General features: G+C 48.1%; 1 protein-coding gene across 24 annotated transcripts in view; it reads left to right on the forward strand.

Annotated features, from left to right (window-relative positions):
* Window positions 1–25,695, forward strand: part of TLN2 (talin 2) — a 480,480-nt gene that overhangs the window by 89,880 nt on the left and 364,905 nt on the right. The gene's annotated exons all lie outside the window — the stretch shown is intronic.

Raw genomic sequence — 25,695 nt, forward strand, 5'->3', positions numbered from 1 at the left:
GGTAGTTTGCTTTGTTCTAAACACCAAGGCCATGTGGCCCAGATATCTTGTTAATAAGAACACAGGTTCCTGACCCAGTAGCTGTCTGGGGACCTTGTGTTCTACACAGCTAACAAGCCCTGGTGATGCTCCTACTGCAGGTTTAGAGAACCCTTGGTTCATGGTGGTGCCTATAAGCCTTGTCTTTGGTTGTGACTCTCTGAGCTGCCTTGGGGGGGTCAGGGGGTAGGGGCTTTGTGAAACAACCAGAGACTCAGTGGGATTTCAGCTGGCCTTTCAACCCCATGAGGCTGAGTGGTCTGATCTACAAATCCAACAGTGTCGTCACAGGCGGTGGCTTGATATGCTGTGCCACAGTGCTGGCTCCCCATCAATGTCTTAAACGCTGTGCCAAATGCCTCCCCTGCTCATGGTGTTTTGGTATTTATTTATTTTTTTAGACAGTGAGAGAGAGAGACAGAGAGAAAGGTCTTCCTTCTGTTGGTTCACCCCCTAAGTGGCTGCTACGGCTGGCATGCTGCGGCCGGCGCGCTGCGCCAATCTGAAGCCAGGAGCCAGGTGCTTCCTCCTGGTCTCCCATGTGGGTGTAGGGCCCAAGCACCTGGGCCACCTCCACTACACTCCTGGGCCACTGCAGAGAGCTGGACTGGAAGAGGAGCAACTGGGACAGAATCCAGCACCCTGACTGGGACTAGAACCCGGTGTGCCCGCGCCGCAGGCGGAGGATTAGCCTAGTGAGCCGCGGCGCTGGCCAGTGTTTTGTTATTAAGAACAGCTGTATCAGGCAGGCTCCCTTGGTACTTGCTGTTGGGTGTTGAGAAGAGAGACCACGATGGAGCGAGGGTCTGAGGGGAACAGCAGGAGGGGCTCAGGGCACTGCTGTGAGGCGCTCAGTCTTGAGTCAGGCAGTGGCTTGGCCCCAGGCTATGCCGTGAGTGGCAGAGTGTTGCTGCAGGCTCAGCGTGGTCAGGCCACAGCCCAGATCTTTCAAAGATCCACTTTCCCCAGCAGCTAAATTGATTCTCCACTTGAGTGATCAACAATTCTAACGGCTGTTGACAGAGCACTTGCAGAGTCCTAGGCTATGCATGGTGCACTGTGGCTGAACCCTCCCGGCAGCCCAGGAGGCAGGTGCCGCCACTGTTGTATGGGGACAGGCGGAGGCCCAGGGGTGAAGGAACTGGCCCCCAGTCCCACAGGGGGGGATTTTTTTGGCCTTTACTTCTTGGATCCTGTCTAGAAATTGGATTTTACTGCTGGTGGCAAGACTGGGTAGCTGATTATTTACAGCACAGGTTATTTGTTTTCTTCCTCTTACCCTCTTAGGCGGGCTGCTGTAGCGAAGTGTGCCCTCCTGCCCTGACAGTTTTGCCATGACAGATGGGAAACAGGCTTAATGCCCTCTCTGCTACTAAGTCCATGCCTGTACCTGCCTTCTGGTATGTTGGGATACCTCTAGTGATGGCCTAGAATTCAATCCTAAAAGCAGCTGCTTCTTGCTCCTTCAGACTTAGAAGGTTAGGCTGACTTTTCCATTCAGCTTCAGTGCTCCTGAGCGGCAAATCCCGGCTCTGGTGTGATGACTTTATGCCCGTGTGCACTTCTCCGGGCTCAGTTGCTCATATGGACACCTGTTAGCAGCAGCCCCAGTTTGTGAGTCTGTCCACTCCACAGTGAACAGGGAGAAGATTACACCATAGGCTTGTTTTATACAAAAGCTCTTAGACTTCTGAGTACTTACCCTGGGCGGTTATCCTTCGAGGACTGCTCAAGTGTCCCTTCCACTTGTGTCTTGTGTCTGAGCTTTTCTTTTGTTGTCTGAAGCCAAGTTCTCTGTTTCTAGACAGTGAGGCCCCTGAGGGCTGGGATGACACTGCTTCCATCTTGGGATCCACAGTCCGACCCTGGAGCATTTATGAAATGAATGCATCACAATAATTTCTTTCTCCCATTTGCTTACCGAAAGGCAGCCTCTCTGAAGGGCCGTGAATGAACAGGCCCTGCAAACCTGAGTAGTAATGATGGTCAAGTTGGTCTCCTGTAATTACAAGCCTACAAATGAAAACCCGATGGTGGGGACTGGCATATGGCACAGTGGGTGAAGACACTGCTTGCAATGCCAGCATCTCAGATCACGGTGCCGATTTCAGTCCCACCTGCTCCTCTTCCCCTCCAGCTTCCTGCTAATGTACCTGGGAAGGCAACAAATGAAGGCCCCCATGCTTGTGGGAGACCTGGATGAAGTTATTGGCACTTAGCTTAGGCCTGGTCTAGCCTTGACTATTGAAGCCATCTGGGGAGTGAACCAGAGGATGAAAGATTTGTCTCTGTCTCTCACTCTCTCTGCCTTTCAAAAAAATTAAAAGAAAATAGGTGGTGTGTGTTTCTTTGTCTTTCATGGACTTCAGAAATGAACACTTTTCTGGGGTCTCTAATTATCTGAGGTGATGGCAAAGAACGGATAGAAGATGTTAGATGAGTAAACAAATGTACATTCTTGTATAACCCAGAGTCGATTGGTTTGTTTCTTTAAAATGTCTTATTAACAGAGTTAAAAAAGGAACTTACAACCTGTTGAAATTTTTAAAAAATAAGAAAAGGAAGGGAAAATATTTTTACAACTGGAAGGCAGCTTCCCCATCATGTTAATCATCACCCTGATGATCCCTGTCAGTTTTTCCAACCTTTGGGTCCCAAGTTAGGGTTCTGGGACCTGCTTCAGAGTTGCAGACTGAGGCTGCCCCCTCATTGTGCTAGGATGCACTAGTTTGTTCCTTCCTTCCTTCCTTCCTTCCTTCCTTCCTTCCTTCCTTCCTTCCTTCCTTCCTTCCTTCCTTTGAAAAAAAAATATAATAAATATTCAGCTTCCCAGAGACAGACACAAAGCTCTTTGCCCCTGCAGATGCAATGCTAAATAGCATCCTGGTACTTCTTGAATTGCTGCCTTGAAAGCACGATGCTCAGTGAGTTTCCCTCATTCAGAAGCTCCCAGTCTCACAGCCAGCATCACTCACAGAGCGGTCAGCCTGGGAGGCACAGAGGAGGATTTTGCTCCTGGTCTCTGGCTGAGAACCCATCGGCACTCCCATTCTGTAGCCTGGGATGTTCAGGTCCATTTTATTCTGTTTCCTTGTCTGAAATGATGGGTCTGTTATGATGTCCAGTCACAGCTGTCTACCCCATTTGAGAGATGTTTCTTCTTTAAAAAACAAAACTAAAAACGCATGTTTCCTGATGAAAGGAGTGCCTTGCAGAGAGAGATGTGCCTGGGTTAAGAACAATGAACAAAATGTTACCCACATTTGCTTTTCTGCTAAAAGGAAAAATACTTTTAAGGTGGTACCTACATGTAAAACTTTCGGGACCCTTTGCAAGAAAGTTGCTTTTATTTTGCTTTTCATTTATTTGTAAGGCTGGCAAGCAGGTAGAACGATTGTCCATCTGTTGGTTTACCCCTGAATGCCCACAATATATGGGGCTGGGTCAGACCAAAGCCTGGAGCTTGGAACTCCGTCCCAGACTCCCATGTGAGTGTCAGAGTCCCAGGGTATATTAACAAAAAATTGGAGTCAGACGTGGAACCGGGACTTGAACCCAGGTACTCTGATTCAGGATGTGGGGGTCTCAAGCTATGTCTTACCCACTGCATCAAATGCCAGCTCCGGTATAAATCTATCCCACATTTAAAGACTGCATATTTTTAAAATAAAGGATAAGTTATGTAGCCATTTATTCCCCTGTTTGTGGGCGTTTTTCCCCACTCTGCCACCCACCATTCATGAGCAATGCAACAAGCATTTATGTAATACTTTCTGTAGCCCATTGTGGGCAGTTCTATGGAATTTCAAGGCCAGAGGATTTTCCCTTTCGGGAACAGGCGTTGTGCACAGTGAGTTAAGCTGCCTTTTGGGACACCTCTATCCCACATTGGAGTGCCAGTTTAAGCACTGGTTACTCTGAGTCTCATCCAGCTTCCTGCTAATGTGTATACTGGGAGGCAGCAGGTGATAGCCCAAGTTCATGGGATCCTACTAGCCATGTAGGGGACCCAGATAGAGTTCCAGGCCTAGCCTGGCAAGCCCTAGCTGTTATAGGTATTTGGGGAATGAAGCAGTAGATCAAAGATCTCTCGATCTCTCCCTCCCTCCCTCTCTCTCACTTTGTTTTCCAAATAAATAAATTAAAAAAACTTTTTTTCCCTTTCAAAAGATGAAACAGTTTATAGTTTGAACAATCATGAGAGCTCTCACCAGCCTAGAATGTTTCATTTTAAGAGTTTTTTTGAAGTTTTGAAAGTTAAATGAATATTAGAAGAAGCCTTCTGGAAAAAACAAGAAACCGAACAGTGGCTGTGCCAGTTCTGGGCAGTCCTCAGGGCTCCCAAGTCTCTAACCAGCAGACCCGGAGGTTGTCAGGGGCCTTTCTGGTCCTGTGGTCTCCCTGGGCTTCCCCACCCCTCCCTGCAGCCTTCCTTTCTCTGTTCTTGTTGTGCCCAGAGGTTGATGCTCAGGTCTGCATGAGAGGTGAGGTGTGGACTGGCCCAGGCTGCCGTGGGTACAGGCTGCTGCTTGTTGGGGCCCATGGCAGCCTGGGCCTGGCCCCCTTGCCCCAGCTTCCCCTGTCTCTTGTTGTTCCCTTGGCACTTGCTGTGGCCATGCTGTCTGTCTCACAGGCACCCAGAATTGCTGTTGGTTGGGAACACATTTCCCCAGGGCAGGGTCCTTTGTCATTCAGCAGGCATCTGTGTCAGAAGTGGAGGGTAACAGGATGATAAAAGGCTGATAAAATTCCCTGTGGGGTGAGTACGGCTGAGCTGTCCACCCCACAAAGGCTTCTTCCTTCTGAGTTGTTATGTGCCCTATCTGTGTGTAGACCTCTTTTGGACCAGAACGAATGCTGATACAAATTGTTGGTTTCAATGTGCCTTTTCCTTAAAAAGTGATATTCTGGTAGTGTACCTCGTGGGTCTCAGTTTTCAGCAGAAGAAACACAAGATCAAGGTCATTACATGCAATGGCTGCCCTTGTGCCTCTGGGGCTGCCTTGCCCTCCTTCTCCCAGAAGTGATCTTGCTCTTCCTCTCCAGCTGTTGGTAAATGAGGGAGGAGGAGCTCCATACAGGCTCTACAGCAAAACAAGCTATCGACACAACAGTCGTCTTAGCAGGACTGCATAGTAGTCAGGACGGTAGCTATCACTGATAAAAATACCCTGCACCTCCCTTCTGGGAGCAGAGGCGATCACTTAAGTAGCTCCCACTGTGTGGCTGGAGCGAGTCATCTACCCATGGATTCCACTTGGCAGTGTGTCCTTGGGCCAGCTGCTCAGATCCCAGTAGACAACGTGGTCGTGGCTGCAGGAAGATGTTAGGGAAAATGATGGTCGTGGAAGTGGGGAGGAGGTGACCCTGTGTAGCAGCTGCATTCCCAGGGCTGGATTTGGGCTTTGCTGCCTGGAGTTCACAGTGCTGCTGCTGCTGCTGCTTGGGCCTGCAGTGGTGCGGATGACTCAGAAATCTGGAAGCTGGAGATGCTGATTTCATCCCAGTATCAGAGCAAGAGTGAAAGAAGGCCTGTCGGAGTGGGCGTGGTTGCTGGGGAGAGTTTACTGATGAAGTGAAGGTGACTTGGGGACTTGGATGCTAGTGCTTGGGGCCTTAGGGGTCTGCCAGTTACTTAGTAGCTTGGGCAAGTTGTATTTTTATGACTTAAAAAAAAAAAAAAAAGAGAGCTCTGATGGAAAAATAGCATTCAAATTGAGGTACCAGATGAGTTCGGTTAACATGGAGGATTGCTTTGTGATTTAATTGGCAGCAGAGATCATGTGGTGGGTTTTCCATGGATATTCCCGGGGCTTCTGGGAGGTAAGGAGGTGCAGTCTAGACTGTAGGTGCCAATCTCATACAAAGGATGATAACCCACCTATTTCCCATGGTGAAGAGGGTCTGTGTGAGCTTCCTGTGGCTGCTGTAACCAGCAACCCATCAATTTAGTGACTTACAGCAGCGCGCATCTGTTAGCTTGTGATTCTGTAGGTGAAAAGACTGACATGAGTGTCATGGGGCTGCAAGGTGTGGGGAGGGCTCCGCTCCCACTGGAGGTTTGAGGGGACATCCATCTTGCTGCATTTCCCAATTCCTCCCTCGCCTGGGGACCCCCTTCCTCCACCTTCAAACCCAGCTACGGCGTGTTTCCCTCTGGACTTTCATCTTCAGGTCTCCTGTTGACCACAACTGGGAGAGGGTCTCTGTGTTTCCTTGGGCCCACCTGGATGATCCAGGACACCCTCCCCATCTTAAGATCCTTACCTGGAAGACACCTGCTAAGTCTGTTTTGCTGTGTGAGGTATCGTGTAGAGGTTCTGGAGGTGAGGAGAGTTCTAAGGACCATTACTCTGCCTACCACAGGGTCAGGCGGGTGGGGTCGATCACCAGATAGGCAGGAGGTGATTGTTAGGAGCAGGTCCAGTGTTCCAGGCCTCCTGATGGCTCAGATTCTCAGTCCCCCAGTTACTGCCATTGGCTGCACTCTGTGATGTCTGGTGAGTGGTCTCTGTCATAAACCTGTCGCTGCAGCCAGTTGGTCCCTGGAGCAGAGGCTGCTGTGGGCATGAGGAAAACAAAAGGGGCCATCATTTCCTGTGGGACAAGGGCAGCAGCCCAGGGTGGGTGAGGAGCCACGTTCTGAGAGCTCTGCTGTGCTGTGGACTGGTTCTTGTTGACCTTGATCCCATTGTGTTGATGGGGGTTGTTGTCAAGGTGCTCGATGTGAATGGGACAGAGACCCAGGCATGGAGTTCAGATGTTGTGGGTGGGGACTCTGGACTCTAGAGGAAGTGTAACCAAGAGGGTGGGACTTACGCCAGAGGGAAGAACAGGGTCAGAAAATCTGAAAGGGTGTACTCACCAGAGCTCGTTTTCCCAAGGACATGTCTAGGAAAGTTGATCTTAACATTGACTTCAGAGACGACCAGGCCCCAGTAGAACATGAAAGCTGCAAGAAACCAGTCAGAGTTGGGTTTTGGGACATGTGGATGAGCATGTGTTGCAAGCAGGCAGGGAAGGAAGGGCCTTCTTACTCTGTTTCTCAACCCAAGATATGCCCCCTAACCTTTCCTATTTCTTTCTTTCTTTCTTTTTTTTTTTTTAAAGGCTTATTTACTTATTTGAAAGGCAGAATTACAGAGAGGCAGAGGCAGAGAGAGAATCTTCCATCCAAGAGTAGGGCTGGGCTGATCCAAAGCCAGGAACTGGGAGCTTCTGCCGGACCTCCCACACAGGTGCAGGGGCCCAAGCACTCAGGCAATCTACTGCTTTCCTAGGCCATGGCAGAGAGCTGGATGGGAAATGGAGCAGCTGAGTCTCAAACCGGTGCCCAAATAGGATGCTGGCACTGCGGGCATCGGCTTTACCTGCTATGCCACAGTTCTGCGCCCCCCCCCCCCCCCCCGCTATTTCCTTAGGGGAATAGTGTCTTCCTCTCTGTCCTTTCCTGTCCCAAGTAACACACTCAAAGCAGCATCCCTGAGTTGATTGACACAGCACCTGCCAGTGGGGGTTGGGGTTGTTGGGGGGGGGGGGGGTGGGGGGGGGGGGGGGGGGGGGGGTTTTTCACAGCAGCAGGCTCCTGGGGGGAGTATGTTGAGAAGGGGGGGGGGGGGGGGGGGAGGGGGAGGGGGAAAAAATAAGTGGGAAGTGTTGTGGGAAGGAAGTGATGGAAGGGAAGGTAATTGTTTATATAGGATTGTATTAGAAGGAGGGTGGGGGTGGGAGGTGTTATGAACCTAAAGTGATGTAAAAGGTGGGGAGATATATATGGAAGGGTGGAAGTTGGGGAACAGTTACCAGAGTCTGGGGCTGCTGTGTTAAAAGGTAGGATCAGGGAATGGGTTAGATGTACTGGAGAATAGGGGATACTTCAACAGAGTGTGGAAACCACTCTGCAAACTGAATCTGAGGTGTTTTAAAAGACTTCATTTTGAAAATGATTTCAAAGCTCACAGAAAGGCTGGAAGAATAAAAAGCACTTCAGTATGGCATTGCTTAAACTCATCAATGTCTTGTTTATTTTTAAAACTTTTTATTTAATAATATAAATTTCAAAAGTACATCTTTTGGATTTATAGCAGGTCTCCCCCCCCCCCATAACTCCCTCCCATCTGCAAAGCCATCCACCCTCTCCTACTCCCTCGTTCCATCGATTTCGTTATGAGGGGGTGGGTTCATTTTTAATTATCTTTTTTTTTTTTTGAAAGGCAGAGTTAGAGAGACAGATGAGAAAGGTCTTCCTTCCATTTGGTTCACCCCCAATGGCCACGATGGCCGGATGCGCCTGGCGCCAGGCTGGGCAATTGGGCCAAAGATGAGGGTGCAGGGCCCAGAGCACCTGGGCCATCCTCCACTGCCTTCCCGGGCCACAGCAGAGAGCTGGACTGGAAGAGCAGCAGCCAAGACAGAACTGGCGCCCCAACCGGGACTAGAACCCAGGATGCCGGCATCGCAGGCAGAGGATTAGCCTAGTGAGCCCGTGGCGCTGGCTGATTATCTTTATATACAGAAGATCAACTTAGTATATACTGAGTAAAGATTTCAATAGTTTGCACCCGCACAGACACACAAAGTATAAAGTATTGTTTGAATACTAGTTTTACCATTAATTCACATAGTACAACACATTAAGGACAGAGGTCCTACATGGGGAGTAAGTGTACAGTGACTCCTATTGTTGATTTAACAATTGACACTCTTATTTATGACATCAGTAATCACCTGAGTCTCTTGTCATGAGCTGCCAAGGCTATGGAAGCCTCTTGAGTTCACAAACTCCGACCTTTAAATTCGTCAATTCTAAATGCTTGGCCTTGCTTGCTTTGTCAGTTCTGGGTTACAAAGGGTCTGGTTTTGAACATGTAAAAGTTAGGACATATCACACCTCTTGATCAGGGCATGTCTGTCCCAGCAAGGTTGGTCCTTTTAAGAATCAATGTTCAATTAGTCAAAATGGAACATGTGGTACTTCCATCAATCATGAAATTCATGTCCAAGTTTGTCACTTAACACGACCATGTCCTTGATAACAGTTCTTGGCCTGCCCTGGGACAATGCAGGATTATACACACTGTGCCTGGTTGTTCTCTCTCTCTCTCGAGTCTCTTCAGCACGAGCAGGTCCTTTGCTTTTCTTTGTCACTCCTGGCATTGATGTTTTTAAAGAATACAGGCCACTTACTTGTGTCTTTTTGGGTTTGTGTCTTTTCTCATGGTTAAATGTCTCCCATTTATGTGTGTTATTGATAGGAATGCTAGATAAATGATGTTGGGCATCCTACTTGTATGCAAGGAAGCATATGGTGTCACTTTGTTCCATTATTGGTGAGGTTAGCTTTGACCCTTTGGTTAATGTGATGTTGCATTTGCATAATTTCATCTGTCTGTTCTAGAGGAGCTGAGAATTTAAAAGCAGGCTTTTTTTTTCAGATTTATTTAATTATTTGAAGGCTGAGATGCAGGGAGAGACAGAGACAGACACTACAGACAGACAGAACACAGGAAAAGAGAGAAATATCTTCCATCTGCTAGTTCACTCCCCAAATGGCTGCATCAGCTGGGCCAGGCTGAAGCCAGGAGCCTGGAACTCCATCTGGGTCTCTCACGTGGGTGGCAGGGGCCCAAGCACATGAACTATCTCCTGCCTTCGCAGGCATATTAGTAGGAAGCTGGATTGGAAGCAGAGCAACCAGGACTCAAACAGGTCTCATATGGGATGCCAGTGTCAAAGGTGGCAGCTTAACCGTCTGTGCCACAATGCTGGCCTCTAAAATCAGGAATTTCAAGAGAATATTTTCCTTCTCATAGAATGTCTGGCTTGCCAAGTGCTTTCCTTACTTTGGGTTTTCCTGAAGTGAGCACTCCTGGTCTCCGCAGAGTGAGCTGTTGAGTACAGGTAGGAAGGCTAATGTCCACAGAAGCTGATGTCCTTGTGAGGCATACGTTGCCTGAGCCTGGAGCAAGCATGATCTCTTACCCTGGGACAATGGTGAGGTCTGTGCTAGAGAGAAACACCAAGGCAGTGTGTAGAGTGGGTTCCTTTGACTGCATCACGACTGTGCTTGATGTATTGGAATTTCCAGGAGTAGAAGATGTAAATTAGAATGTGGTGAAATCTCTTCCTACCACTTTTTCTTTTTAATTCTATTTTCATTTCATTTGAAAAGCTAAAAGACAGAGATGGACAGAGATCTTCCATCCACTGGTTCAATCTCTAAATCCTCACAACAGTTAGCCAGGCCTAAACCAGGAATCTGGCATTCAGTCCCATTCTCCTGCATGAGTGGCAGGGACCCAGCTACTTGAGCCATCACCTGCTGCATCTCAGGGTGTGCATTAATAGGAAGCTGGACTTAGAGCGGAGCCAAACTTGAACCCACACACTCTAGTATGAGGTGTGGGTATCCCACGCAGTATCTTACCTGCTGTGCTAAATTCCCGCCTCTTCCTTGTACCTTTTGATGGTTCGGTAAATGTCGACAGACTACAGCCTTCTGCCTCTGCACTCTCTCCATTGGGGATCTCTCCTCCCTGGCATCGGCTTGTTGGCCTGTTTGGTTTGATTGGCTTGCATGCTGTGTGTGTATTGGGCTGGTCAGGCATATCATGGTTGCTCTTTGCCCGACTAAGAGATTCCTGAAGAAGGGACTCTGGAGGCTCAGGGGCTGCTGTGTGGGAAGGCTGGGCTTCTGGGAGCCCTGCGAGTTGTCAGTTTGGTTACAGTTACTCTTATCCTGGGCTGGTGCTTCTCAAACATCTCCCGTTTATGAACTGTTTTATGTTGGGCATTTGACCTTGCTGACCCTGGTGTATTCTGTTCCCTCGTGTCATTACAGATGCAAGCGCAGTGACCATATGTAATCCCCTTCTGGATCAGCAAAGAAAATAGTATTTTATAAAATAGGGTCAGTGACTCACAGATGATGCATGCACATTATGAGTAATGGTGTATGTTGAGTGTCCTGCCTTGTACACTTTTAGAAAGCTAGAGGGACATGTAAAGTGATGACACAGCACTAGTGTCAGCATAAGGACCCCTGGGAGCAGGAGCCAGAATCCGGAGGTGGCTCAGGTGAGATGTGATGAATTACTGAGGTTGGCACAGAGGGTTGCTGAGGGAGTCTCGCTGCTGGCAGCAGTGGGGACATCTTCTCAGCTAGAGAGTTTCTGGGAAGGCCTGGCCAAGCAGTGGGTCTGAGCTCAGCCTGAGAGGACTGGGTGAGGATGGGAATGTGATGGGTAAGAGCAGGGCAGTGGTTAAAGGCTCATGATTTGGTGGCAAAAGCTCATCCTCGCAGACCCCCGGCTAGGTCCTCTGGGGTGAGACTGGGAATGACTGCAGATTGGCCAGAATTAGAGGTTGTGGGGGCAATGTGAGTAATTATTGAGCTATTATTACTCAGCCTTGCCAATGTCAACAAACTTGGATGAGACTGCTTTTCAAATTCTGTCCGATGAGACATAAATGGAGGTCTTTATACTGTAGTACTGTTGCTGGGGTGATGATTTTCAGATTACAATAGTAAACCCAAAGCTCCTAATTGAACTCAAGATATTTAACAAGCCTAGCGCTGTGATGGCTTTCTATTGAACTGATGGTTTAATCCTGAAAGGAAGACAGGAGGAACATCAATGTTCTCTGTCTAGTGAGACACAAATGCTGTGAGTCCTTACAAGTACAAATACAAACTCCGTGGCTCCATGAAAGATGTTAACAATGGACAGCAAGACCCCCTTCTCTCTTTTCTTTATTTTTGCTGAAATGGTCCTTTGCTATTTTCAGTCTCACATACCAAAGTAAACCAAATAGATATATATCAAACACAGATGGAACTTTTCAAACACACATAAGTTTATGGGTCCCAAATAATTTAGCAATTGTTCTCTGAGCACCTTTAAAAATAACACTGTGGGAGGTGAGCGCTTGGTGTAGCAGACTGAGCTGTTGCTTGGAACATCTACATCCCATATCAAAGTGGCTGGTTTGAGTCATGGCTTCTCTGTGCTTCCAATTCAGCTCCCTGCTCATGTGCCTGGGACACAGTGTATGATGGCCCAAGTACTTGGGTTACTGCCATCTGTATGGAGGACCTGGATAGAGTTCCAGGTTCCTGGCTTCAGCCTGGCTATGCCTAGCTTATTGTGGACATTTGGGGAATGAACTAGCAGATGGAAGATCTGTGTCTATCTGTCTTTCTGTCTTTCCCTGTCTCTTCTTTTTCTCTGTTGTTTTGCTTTTCAAACGAATACATCTTTAAATGTATTTTTCTTTAAATCACATTGTGAAGCAATTCTGTCCCAAGAGATATCTCCTGCTGGTTTGCACAGAGATGGTAGTTACTGGAGAAACCTGTAGCTCGTGGGTCCTGACTCTCCTCCTCCAAATACCAATTACTCTACTGTACTGGTTTCCGTGCTTACAGATATTTGGTTCTCTTCCCTTCAAAGGACAAAGCCCAGTTCTCTTTCCTATAAGTGTGGGCTGGACTTAGAAGTGAGGAGCTAATGTATAGAACGAGTAAAGAGGAAGTGATAGTGGTGACTGCAGAGTTCAAGTCATAGAAAGTACTGTGGCTTTTTCATTGTGCTGTTCGCTGAGATAGGAGAGTACTTCAGCAAGTTTGTGGTTGCGGGGAGAGGATTTTGACAGCAAAAGATAAGTTTGTATTGGTGCAAAAAATTTGTGAGACCCATGCATACGGTGGGAATTCATGGGAAGTGCCTATTATGGAGAAACAATATGTATGGCTTTTGGAATTTTTTTTTGCACCAATCTAAGCTTAGCTTTTAATTCCATTTTTTTCCCCTATGAACTTCTTGAAGTCCCCTCATCAGCCAGATGCCGTGGGGTGAGGACAGTGAGGTAGCCCCTGCAGGGTCCCACATAGCAAGGAGCCATGTCTGTCAACACTGTGAATGCATAAGTTGGGAATGGGTCTTCTAGCACTGGTGGAAATCTGACGATGAATGCAGCCCCTACTTGCATTCTGAGTGCAAGTACTTGTGACAACCACCACGCTAAACCCTCTCCAGTTAATGACCTGGCATCTGAGATAATGTTTATTTTAAGCCACAGTGTTTTGGGGTAATTTGTTATGCAACACCCACAGTCAATAGTAGACTGTACATAGTTGGCTGTGATTTTGGTGGTGTTGTAGTCAGAATCAGCAGCATTGAGTCATAATCCACAGGCATAAGTATTATTTTGCAGCTTCGCTTTTTGAAGTGATAGCTAACATGATAGACTGCATTTCCCCTGATGTTTCTTTTAAAGATCACATTGATTTATGGATTTGGGATTTGTTTCCTAAGTTTTTTTTTTTTTTTTTTTGTACAGTTGTTAATGCTTGAACTTCTCTGTGGGGGTTATCTCTGCGTGACTTGGGATGTGTTTGTCCTTGTCCTCAGAGGAATTGGCAATGACAGGAGGCTTCCAGAACATCCCAGAGACAGCTGGCTGGGAAAATAAATCTGCCTGGGTATCCATTCCCAGAGGTTGTGCTGGGATTGGAATAGGAGTTGTAGGCAGCCTTGAGAAAACTGGGATTGGGGACAGTCTGTCTTCCCTGCAAAGATATTAATAATGTAGTTCCTTATCTTGTGCCTTGCCATCAGCAGAAGCTTCTTGGGGTGTTTCAAGGTGCAGCTATGTGTCACTTGCTTTTCTATCTTCAGAATTTTGGCCCATGGAAGGGGCTTTGGCCAGTGATCTATTGCCATTTTTTTTTCCCCACTGAGTTTTCTGTCCTGATGCAGAAATGCTAGATAAATGAGGTCTAGGGGGTGGTTCTTGGTGGGGAGGAAGTGGGAAGGGAAGCCAAGGTCGATGGACTTAGGCTGAAGATGTCCCGGAAATGCCAAGACTAAGGTTTTTCATCAACATGAAAATGTGATGGTGCCTCATTTATTTGTTATCTTCCTGAAGTAGCATTCAGAATGAGTGAGCTTTCTGAGACATTGATGATTTTTAGTTTTTCTTGCAAGCATCTGAAACATCTTCTATGCAAGTGCTTTCCCAGTTGAGGAGCTGTAAATAAATATTTTTGTTTTACCTCTTCTTTCCTTGTGACGTGGGATTGTGTGCTCGGCCGGTCAAGGTGGAGGTTCTGGGCCTCTCTTTGAGTGGCGTCTTTCCCTCAGTCTGCTCAGGGGTCCTGATACCTGTGCTGTTGAAGTAACCCCATAGTTTCAGGCCATGATATACCCTGGAACCAAGTGGGTAGATTCTAGGCTCAGGGAGATGGCCCCCTTCTCCACTGACTCCCAGTGTGTGGACTTCATTATGATGGTTGGTTTTGCTATGTGGAAGTTTTTTCCAATTGCTCAGGCTTGGTGGCTCTTCTGTCTCTACCTCTTAGTTTATAGAAATGTCACTGATGGCACAGGTAAGCCAAAGTCATTGAGAGAAGATTTTGATTACTTAGGTCTCCTTTGTCGGGAAGGCTGGTCGGGAGGCAAAACGTAGGAAATGGGAAAAGACCAAGGCCAGAACCATTATTGGAGTTTCTATGGGAAGGGCAAAGTAGTGCAAACAGACAAGGGTCAGCTGGTCTGTAACCCTAGTGGGCTTGTTGGTGGAGACAAGGGGTCCTTTGCTTAGGGAGTTACTCAGAGGAAAGCATTTATTTACTTTAGAGGTTAAGTGTGAAGGTAAAGTTCCCCAAAAGAAGCTGCCTTGCCGATCAGACTCGGCGTGCTCCAGTACATGCACCTTCACTCATGGCGTTCATGTGACTCAGACTGCGACTATTCCAGCACATGCACAGTCACACATGGTGTTCATGTGACTCAGACTGGGCCTGCTGCCAGCACATGCACCTTCACACATGGTGTTTGTGGGGAGCAACCCGGACTGGACTGAGTTACTGGAATTAAGACTTATTCTATGCATCTGCTCTCCCACAATATGGCGCTGGGAGAGGAGCAAACAGCTTCTACCCAGCTGCCTCTCGCCAACTTGACAAGCTGCAGGAGCTGCTCCTGATTGGAGGAGAGCAGCGTACTCGGCGTGTGGGTAGCAGAGTTGGGATTGGTGGAAGAGGACTATAAAGGAGGAGAGAGACGACATGCACCAGGAACATCTGAGGGAACACCTGTGCAGCTCCCGAGAGAGCCGGCCGGCGGTGTGCCGCTCCCCTGCGGAAGTGGGGAAAGTGGCCAGGGGGAACCGCCCTTCCACGGAGGTGGAAGGGACGGCAGCCAACCCGGGAAGAACCAGCAGCAAACCCGGGAAGGGCCGAGCAGACAAAAGAACAGCGCAGGGTCCTGTGTCGTTCCTCCACGAAGAGGGGGAGCGACAGTGTTGAATATGTGATTCAGACTAGTCTTCTGCAGATTTTCTTGTGTGTGGTGGTCTGGGCCCCTCTGAGTGCTATATTGCAAGATAAGCAGCTTTTGGCTGATCTGAAACCTCCAAAAAAAAAAAAAAAAAAAAACCAAGCTGAGGAGTATATGTTTCCAGTAGTTCCATACTCTCTGCCTGTGTTCCCATGCCCCTCTTCTGTCTAAAAACCCATACTCTTGGAGAGAGGCTTTGCCCCGTAGGGGTGGTCTGTTGCATGGTACTTGTCTCTGTGATAATGGAGGGAAGGGGGATGCTAGCTTGGTGTGATATTGAGAAAAGGAGACAAGGCATGTGTGGGGAGGCTATAGACTTCATCTCTCAGAATTGGCCAGTCCTGGGGGCGGGGGTGGGGGGGGATTTGTCTCTGTGTATGGCTCCTAAAAGCCAGAGTGGCAGGAATGCAGAAACAAGGGTGGGTGTTGAATGTAGCAGGTAAGACTGGGACACCTGCATCCCGTGTCAGAGTGCCTGGGTTCCAGTCCCAACTCCACTCCGAATTCCAGCTTCCTGCTAATGGACACCCTGGGAAGCAGGACGTGATGATTCAAGTACGTGGGTCCTTGCCACCCACATGGGAGACCCAGCTTGAGTTTGGGGCTCCTGGATTTGGCCTGGCCCAACCTTGGCTGTTGAAGGTATTTGGCAAGTGAACTAGCAGGTGGAAAATCTGTCTTTTTCTCTGCTTTTCAAATAGAATGTAGGCAAATAAAAATTTACAAAAAGAATACAGAAAATAGTTCATCTAATTGACCCCATGATAAGTGAATGCCCAATAGACAAACCCAGACTCTGAGAATACAGGGAACCATGGTTTGGTGATGGCTCGCTGGGTGTTGAGAGTGTCTGACTTCCAGCCAGTAGTCACATGGCTTGGGGCTCATTACCCCTTGAGCTCTCACGGCATGCTGTCTGGCAGCTTTGTGATGGTGGGAGCCACACCTCACTACCTGCTTCCTCCTAGAAGGAAGGTTCTCCAGCCCTCAGTGGAGGGTGTTTCCTGTGGTCTTTTTCTGTTCAAAAGGTCCTTTCATGCAGATGAAGACTTTTTTTTTTAACATGAATTTATTTATTGAATTACATCATTTAAAGTTCAATTGTGCCGGCGCTGCGGCTCAGTAGGCTAATCCTCCACCTTGCGTTGCTGGCACACTGGGTTCTAGTCCCGGTCGGGGTGCCGGATTCTGTCCTGGTTTCCCCTCTTCCAGGCCAGCTCTCTGCTATGGCCCGGGAGTGCAGTGGAGGATGGCCCAAGTACTTGGGCCCTGCCTCTCATGGAAGACCAGGAGAAGCACCTGGCTCCTGCCTTTGGATCAGCATGGTGTGCCAGCTGCGGCGGCCATTGGAGGGTGAACCAACGGCAAAGGAAGACCTTTCTCTCTGTCTCTCTCTCTCTCACTGTCCACTCTGCCTGTCCAAAAAACAAACAAACAAACAAAAAAACAAAACAACAACAACAACAAAAAAACAAAACACCAAAGTTCGATTGTGTAAGGACTGCGGGGCCAGTGCTGTGGTGCATTTGGTTAAGTCATGGCTTGCAACACCGGCATCCCACATCAGACTGCCAGTTCAAGTCCTGGATGTTCTGTTTCTAATCCAGCTTCCTGCTGATGCACCTGGGATACAGCAGATGATGGCTCACATTCGTGGGTTTCTGCTACCCAGGTGGGAGAGCAGGATGGAGTTCCTGGCTCCTAGAACTTCAGCTTCAGCCTGGCTCAGCCTGGCTCAGACTTGCCATTTGGGGAGTAGATCTGCAGATGGACGACCTGTGTGTGTGTGTGTGTGTGTGTGTGTGTCTCTCCTTCTGTCTTTGTTGCTCTGTCTTTCAAAAAACATAAATAAATCATTTTTTAAAAAGTTCAGTAGTAAAATTAATAAATGGCACTCATCATGCATGGCAGGTGAAGTCTGAACTCACAAAGGGTAACTAGGCAGCCAAATGGCCTCTGGAACTGAGGCAGTGGGTTGGACTGCCTGTAGGGACATTGTTTTCTCCACAAAAATTGTGTATGTGTGTGTCTGCCAGTGCACTTATGAACAAGCTAAGTTATTTAGATACACTTTACAATGATCTATTTTCCAAGTAATAATTAAAATTATGGATAAATTAGGAAAGTGAGTAAAATAAAAGCCATGCTAATAGCTCACCATGTGGGGACAGCCTCTGTTTTTAGAATTACAAATGCTGCCGTGCATAAATTTCCTTTGTGATTCTTTCTCCAGAACATTTTCCCCTTTAGATTCAGAATGTCCAGAAGTTGTGAAATTCATAAATGAAAACGTGCAACTGAGTTTCTATTTTGCATTCATTTATTTCAAATAATTACTTTCTCTTGTGGTGGAATTCTTGGAATCACAGATTTTCACCATAACAGAGCCCACAGAATTGCACAACAGAAGAATCCCTGAGATCCCACATGAAGATTGGCTTTGGGAAAGAGCGTCAGAGCACGGGGTCAGGTTGTGCAGGTCTTGAGAACCCAGGACAGCGGTATGTGGCCTCTCTGTTCGAGGCTGCGGGACTGGAGGGATTGAAAATGTGGGAAAATGAATGCATTTGGTTCGTGCTCTCGCCTGCCTTCTTTGGGGTGCTGAGTAGGATGTTTGTAGTTCATAGCTGGAGAGCCAGATAATGACATAAATCATGCGCTGGGAAGTCTGGTCCCTGAACAGCTGTCAGCCAGCTGCTGCGCTGGCAACAGGGCAAACAGCGAGTGTGTTTTCATCTGAGAATCTTGAATTGTATCAGAAACAGCAGAGCTGTGCTCCGAGATGCTTGTTTCATGTTAGACCTGAGTTCTAATCCTGCCTCCACCATATCGTGGGTATGTGTGTACAAGGCAATTACAAAGCTTCTGAGCTTTGGTTTTCTCAAGTGTAAAATGCTGGCCACAAGGCCATCCCTGATAGGATTGTTCCAAGATGGGCATTAGGCAACATATAATGCAGATAAAGCATTGGGTTTGTAGTAATCACCGCAGCGATTCCTGCCCTCCCTCTGCTGCTGTTCCATGGCATAGATGATGAGTTTGAGCAGGTTACTACCAGGCATGATTCTGTCCTAAGTTTATCTTATCAAAAGACCCCAAGGATCTGCGTGGCACAGCCCCCTTTTTTGTTTTCTACCACATAAGAATGTAGTTCCACATAGGATGGATGAAAGCCAATACAATTAGGAGCTGGCACTGTGGCACAAGCAGGTAAAGCTGCTGCCTGCTGTGCCGACATCCCATATGGGTGCCGATTTGAGTCCCAGCTGCACCACTTCTGATCTAGCTCTCTGCTATGGCCTGGGAAAGTAGTAGAAGATGGCTCAAGTCCTTGGGCCTCTGCACTCATGTGGGAGACCCGGAGGAAGCTCTTGGCTCCTAGCTTCAGATCGGCCCACCTCTGGCCGTTGCAGCCATTTGGGGAGTGAACCAGCGGATGGAAGACAGACCTACCTCTCTCTCTCTCTCTGTTTCTGTCTCTGTCCCTCTCTCCATCTGCCTCTACCTCTCTGCAACTACCTTTTAAATAAATAAATAAATAAATCTTTAAAAAGGTAAAAAAAGCTAATACAATTAGACAATACTCCTTGTTGAAAGTTGGGAGGATACTGGGATCCAGATGTGTTTTCATTTAATTTTGTTTTTTAAAACAAGATCCCATTTTCATTTATTTGAGAGACAGAGCAAGCTCCTATCCACTGATTTGCTCCTCAAATGTTTGCAATAGTAGGAGCACAGCAGGGATAGAAGCCAGGAAGTCAATCCAGGTCTCCCATAAGGGTGGCAGAGACCCAATTACTTACACTGTCGCTGCTCTCTCCCAGGGTGGTCTTCGGCAGGAAGCTGGTGTTAGCAGCCAAAGCTGGGAATTGAACCCACACACTCTTCTGTTGGACATAGGCATCTGAACCACTAGGCTAGCAGAGGAGGGCAGCCCACCCTGGCCTCAGTGGTGCTGGGATTCTCAAGCACACAAATACTCCTAGGGACCTGATCGCCTAGGAGACCAAGCAGGTAATGAGTTAGTAGTTTTCATGTGAACTTTTATCTTCAATGTTTTTACTTTTTATTTTAAAGATGTATTTATTTATTTGAAAGGCATAAAGGACTGGAATTCTGATACGGCTGGTTGGGTTGCTGCCTGCAATTCTGACATCCCATATGAGTCAGGCTTGTGTCCCAGCTGCTCCACTTCCTGTCCAGCTCCCTGCTGCTATGCTTCTGGAAGGACAGCAGATAATGGCACAAGTACTTAAGCCCCTGCTACCAGGTGGGAGACCAGGATGGAGTTCCAGGTTCCTGGCTTTAGACTGGACAACCCCAACCATTGCAGCCATTTGGAGAATTAGCCAATGGATGGAAAATCAATCTCTGTTTCTGTCTCTTTCTTTCTCCCTCATCTTCTCCTCTTCTCCCTTTCAAATAAATAGAATAAATCTTTAAAAAGGCATAATGAGTGAAAGAGAGATCTTCTGTCCTCTGGTTCACTCCCTGAAAGGCTGCAACAGCCAGCACAGGGCCAGGCCAAAGCTGGGAGCCAGGAACTCCATGGTGATCTCCCACATGGGCAGCAGGAGCACTTGGGGCATCTTCTGCTATCTTCCCAGTTGCATTAGAAGGAAGCTGGATCAGAAGTGGAGTAGCCGGGTCTTGAACCAGCACTCTGATAATGGGATCAGCCTAACCTGCTACACCACAGCACTGGCCCCTCTTCAATGTTTTTAGTGTCACCCTGAGTGGGTGTTCTCCAGTTGAGGATTTTGTTGGGCACAGCCACAGTCTGCCACTCAGCAGTGACTTTCCCCAGGCTTGGGGGCGTGGACCCAGGGTTGAAATTTAATTATACCCTCTGCTTATATATTGGACCTCAGCTGCTGGCTGGATCTCTGGAGTTTTAAACAAAAGCAGGAGCCCCCCAGAAGTAGATTAGGGAGCTGTGCATTGGAGCAGGGCCTGTGTGCATGCGGCTAATCCTCCATGGAGCAGATGTCTGACTGTGAAAGGCTGTATGACCTTATTTAGAAAAATGGCTATACTTTGTTAACCCTTATTCCCTTAAGAAGGAAAAATCATTACATGGCAAAGGTTCAGGCCCCACTGGGGATTTGCTGGATGCTTCTCCCTTGTAAGAGTCGTGTTTCTGCAGATGTAATAAAATTATCAGTAACTTCTTATTCTCCCCTCACTCATTTTAGGTGGAAAAAAAAATTACAGTCAGTCCCTGCTTCTTGTGTATTCCAGGACTTGTCTCTTTTTAGTTGTAGCAATCAAGGATAAAGATGATTTGTTTTTTTAAGTAAGAAGAGCAAAGACGTTCATCTGAAAAGACATTGCCTTGAGCAGCGGCCTCCCTCCCAGCAGACTTTGATTCGGTACTGGATAGTGGCGAGCGGATTCTAAGCAGATTCAATCCATACAGAGGAGAGGTACTGGTGGCCTCTTGCAGCCTGCGCAGCCCTGCCAGCGTGGCTGGGAGGCGGTCTGGTAGCCCGTGGGGTCTCTGCAGTCACCCTGCCGTCACACTATCCCTGTAGCACTGTGTGCTTCCTCCGCTGAACAGGGTAAAGGGTGGGAGCTTGCTGAGCTGTGGTGGGAAGACCCTGTGTGAACGCAGGCTCTGTACCTGCTGGTGGGCAGCCGAGGACTCCTGAGCCTTCCTGCCTTTCACTACACTTGCAAGTAGATGTGCGAGACCTCTTCAGTCTCGCAGCTAGAAAACTTTGCTCCTGGAGAACAAGATGCTGTTCATCCTGTTACTTGCAGTCATTTATCTCTCATTCATTGCTTGATAGGATTACCCTCCCTGGACCCAAGGAGAGAGGGATGAGCACGATATGAGTGGTGTGCGGGAGGGATTGTCAGCTGCCCTGCTTTATGTTTGAGCAGTCACATACGGTTGAGGAAGCATGGGGTCTTTGTCCCCAGAGCGTGCACAAGAGAGGAGTGGCCCTGCATGTTGACCCTGACTGCGACCCTCCTGAAACCAATCTCGGGAAAGCCTCTCCTGGGAAGGGCTTTCCAAGCTGAGAGGTCAAGTGGGGCCTCTCTGTTGAAGTTACCCTGCCCTCGCCAGCTAAGCACGCCTAAAGCGAGCGAGAGCGAGCCTCAGAATGGGCTGGAAGCCCTGGGGTGTTGGGGAGGTGTCAGGAGTGCCTTGGTAAATGGAAAGCGGGTGCAGGAAGACATGTACGATTCTGGCATTTCGAATGAGTTCAGATGTATCAGCTCTTAGCACCTGGGGCAGGTGGTATTACTCCTCCTTTGTCCAGAAGCAGTTTTGTGTGTCAAAGCCCTGAAGGACCACATTCCTCCAGTCCCTTTTATTAACAAAATTGTCCTCTGCAGCAAGGTGGGTGTGGCTGGACAGCCCTTTCAGGATGGAGCCTGGAGGTGCTGCCCGGGTAATTGCACCTTGGCCCCTTGGCTTCTTGCCAGTCTCTCATCATAGTGACCCCTTATCTGTAATTTCTAGGTGTCCTGCCCCCGCCCCCAAATTCCTTTTTTCCTCTTTGTGTGTTTAAGAAGCTAAACAGACTGTGAAAATGATCTCGGCACTGGCTCTGGGAAAGCAGTCACAGTGGCTGGAAAGGGTTGAGGTGGATTCTATTCCCAGTGTCAGCTCACCCAGGCTGAGTCTGGGCGATGTCATGGTGGAGTTGACCAGTCTGGCATCCTTCTTCTGACTCAGTATCCCTGGGGGTGTCTCAGGCTGCCAGGTTGTTTTTTTTTTTTTTTTTTTTTTGTCTGCTTATCTTTTTTAAGGTTTATTTATTCTTCTGAAAGGCCACAGAGTTAGAGGGAGAGATAGAGATCTTCCATTCATTGGTTCATTCCCCAAATGGCCACAGTGGCCAGGACTGAGCCTGGCTGGAGATAGGAGCCTCATCATGGGTCTCCCATGTGGGTACAGGGGCCCAAGCACTTGGCACCTGTAGAGCTTGGAAAGGAATTGAAGGGACCTGATCTCCTAGGGATCCTGTGTGAGTAGGTTTCAGGTAATGCATATTCTTAAAGAGCCCAGCTAAAGATGGTCCCTGCCACTCCAGTGGAAGACCTGGATAGAGCTCTTGGCTTCAGCATGGCCCAGCCTTGGCTGTTGTGGCCATTTTGGGAGTGAACCAGCAGATATAAGATCTTTCTTGTTCTCTGTCTCTCCCGCTTTCTCTAAAATTCTGCTTTTCAAATAAATAAAATCTTAAAACAGAGCTCTGTGGGTGATCAAGTGCATGACTAGTCAGGACCGAGAGCATCTGCCCTCTTCACCTTCATCAGTCACCTGGCAGGATTTGTATCGCCCTTGAGCTTCTCGGGCACATGGCGTCCTGTGACAGAGCCCACTATGTTCACGAGGTCCACGGGTTGTTGGTTTGCATGGGGAGGCAGAAGCTGCTCCAGCACAGTGTGTGCCGTGATGCTTGCGTGGTGGTTCCTGGAAAGGTAGTGTTCTCCCTGTACATTTATGTGTCGTGGTTACTAATGATGCCCTTCCTCCTACAAGGGGGCCAGCATTTGCCCAGGATGAATGTTTAAAACAACTACAATGCAAATTGACTTTTTTTAATGGACTGTGACCAAGGTTTGACTTCTGAGTTGTCTGACCTTCTATTGTCCAGTGCACATAGAATCCGACAGTGCAGTTCATTTAAATACCATGCATTTGTCCTGTGAGCTGTGTCCTGTAGGAACCTAGGAGGATTTTTTGCAGTCTAATTGTACTATCCTTGACTCTGGTTGCTGTGCTGGGACCCAGATTCTGGTGATAACTACCCCCTGCTGCACCCCTCCTGCTCATATAGAGCTGATTTCTTCCTCCTCTGCATTGTGATTTTCTCTTTCTTTCATGACAGTCACTGCACTTGGCCTGTTATGCTGGAATTTTTTGTTGACATTTCTGACACCCGTGGGAATGGGGCTCATTTTTATTCATAGCTGCATCCCCTATGTTAGGGGCATACGGAATGCACAGTAGGGATTGCAAACGTGTTCATGGAGAGGAGGAATGAGTGCATGGTGGGTGATGATAGAGAGTTCCTGGTGTGCCTGGAGTGGAGATAATAGTAATACATTTGGGTTCCCCCCATTCCTCTGGGTAGAGGATGAGAGCCATTTCATTTTCTAATTACTACTTGAATCTAGAGGTTTAAATTTATGAAGGTGAAACAAAATTAGGTACAATATATGCACTTCTGTATTTAGAATTCATTTATTTATTTGGAAGGGAGAGTGACAGAGAGGGAGAGACAGAGTTCTTCCATCTGCTGGTTCGTTCCCCCATGTGGCTGCAATGGCCAGGGCTGGACCAGGCCGAAGCCAAGGACTTGGAGCTCCATTTGGGTCTCACATGTGGGTGGCAGGGGGCTGAGCATGTGGATAAACTTCACTTTTCCCAGGCACATGATCAGGGAGATGGATTGGAAGTGGAGCAGCCAGGACTGAAACCAGCACTCTGATAAGGGACACCATTGTCTGAAAGCAGTGGCGTAATCTGCTGCTGCACAACACTGGCTTTGTGGGTGGACCTGTAAGTAATTAGGTTGTCAGATTGCTAACCCAACACCTCTGGGTGATTTGTTTGCCTGCTGGCCCTTTCCTTAGCTGGACTCACAGTCCCCTGCTGTCCTGTCCCATGGTTGCAGAGCTTTGGTTGATGGCTTTTTTTAAAAAAAGATTTTATTTTATTTATTTGACAGGCAGGGTTACAGACAGTGAGAGAGAGAGAGAGAGAGAGAGAGAGAGAGACAGAGAAAGGTCTTCCTTCCATTGGTTCACTCCCCAAGTGGCTGCAACGGCCAGAGCTGTGCCGATCCGAAGCCAAGAGCCCGTAGCCCTCTCCGGGTCTCCAATACAGGTGCAGGGGCCCAAGCACTTGGGCTATCTTCTACTGCTTTCCCAGGCTGTAGCAGAGAGCTGGATTGGAAGAGGAGCAGCCGGGACTAGAACCAGCACCCATATGGGATGCCGGCACCTCAGGCAGAGGATTAACCTAGTGCGCCACTGCGCCAGCCCATTTGATGACCTTTAAAAACTGTTCCTTAGGCCGGCGCTGTGGCTCACTAGGCTAATAGGGAGGCACCATTGCCCACAGCAGGTGGCCATGGTTGCTATGGATGACAAAATGTCAGCTAGGTTCCAGGTGGGCAAGAGCTGAGTCTGATTGGGCTTGGTCCTTGGTGATGAAACAGAGCCAGGGCCATAGGAGGCAAATATAAATCCAGACAAGGGGAGAAAGTGTTATTAAACTAAACACCCACTGAAATGGCTGAGGAAGGGCCGACCCTTTGGTACAGCACTTATGTGTCTGCTTGGGACACCCAATTCAGAGTGACTGGGGTTGAGTCTGGCTCCACTCCTGGTTCTAGCTTCCTGCTAATGTGCACCCTGGGAGGCAGCAGGTAATGACTTAAATGTTGATGGGTTCCTGCCACCCAGTTGGGAGACCTGGATGGAATTCCTGGCTCCTGGCTTTGGTCTGGCCCAACCCTGGTTCTTATGGGTAACTGAGGAGTGAACCAGCCATTGGAAGATCTCTGTCTATCTGCCTTTCATATAAATAAATAAAAAGTTTTAAAAAATGAGAAAGATCTGAATGTCACTGAGGCAAGTCAAGGCTGTATCAGTGCCCACTTGGAATTGGGATCAATGTGAAATTCCTTCTTTGAGGGAGCGCTGTTGGGAAAGGAATTTTTGCCTCAATTGAGCAACTTTTCCCTAGTATTTAATATGCATAGTCTTCTTGAGCAGTTAAAGATGCAGAAGAAAGATAGCATTGTTTAAAGACAGTTCTCAGAGGCTGCTCTTGGCCTTCTCCTGTGAGTGTGCAGGCCCCACCACAGCCCATATGTCAGCATGATGTGTTTGTTCAGAATTTGGTAACCTGAGGGGGCCTGCAGTCTTGCCAAAGCACTTCTCTTGCTCACAAACTGTGCCATTGAAAAATGCATCTTGTGCAAGTTTGGGAGTTTAGAAATAGTCTGCTTAAAAGGGCACTGTGCTGGAGGGCAAGTTAGGGACCATCCAGTGGGTAGAAGACAAATGATCTTTTTCAGAAGGTTGAAAGAGCCTGGGACAGGTAAGCCTCCCTCTGTTCATTGTTTCAGAAAAGGAGGAACTTGGGTCTCCACTCCTTGCTTCACTTGGCCCAAAGAAGTGGGTTGGGCCTCCCCTCTGCATACTCAGTACTCTACAAATCCCTTTTGTTCTCCTTTCTCCAGAGCAAATCACATATGTCTTTGTCTGAATTTCTCAGAGTCTCCAGCCAAGGCCAAGACTAAGGCTGGGGTGAAGGCCCGTGAGTGGCCAATGAGAACTGCCGTCT

This window comes from Oryctolagus cuniculus, chromosome 12, assembly GCF_964237555.1.
Source record: "Oryctolagus cuniculus chromosome 12, mOryCun1.1, whole genome shotgun sequence".
Classification (NCBI taxonomy): domain Eukaryota; kingdom Metazoa; phylum Chordata; class Mammalia; order Lagomorpha; family Leporidae; genus Oryctolagus; species Oryctolagus cuniculus.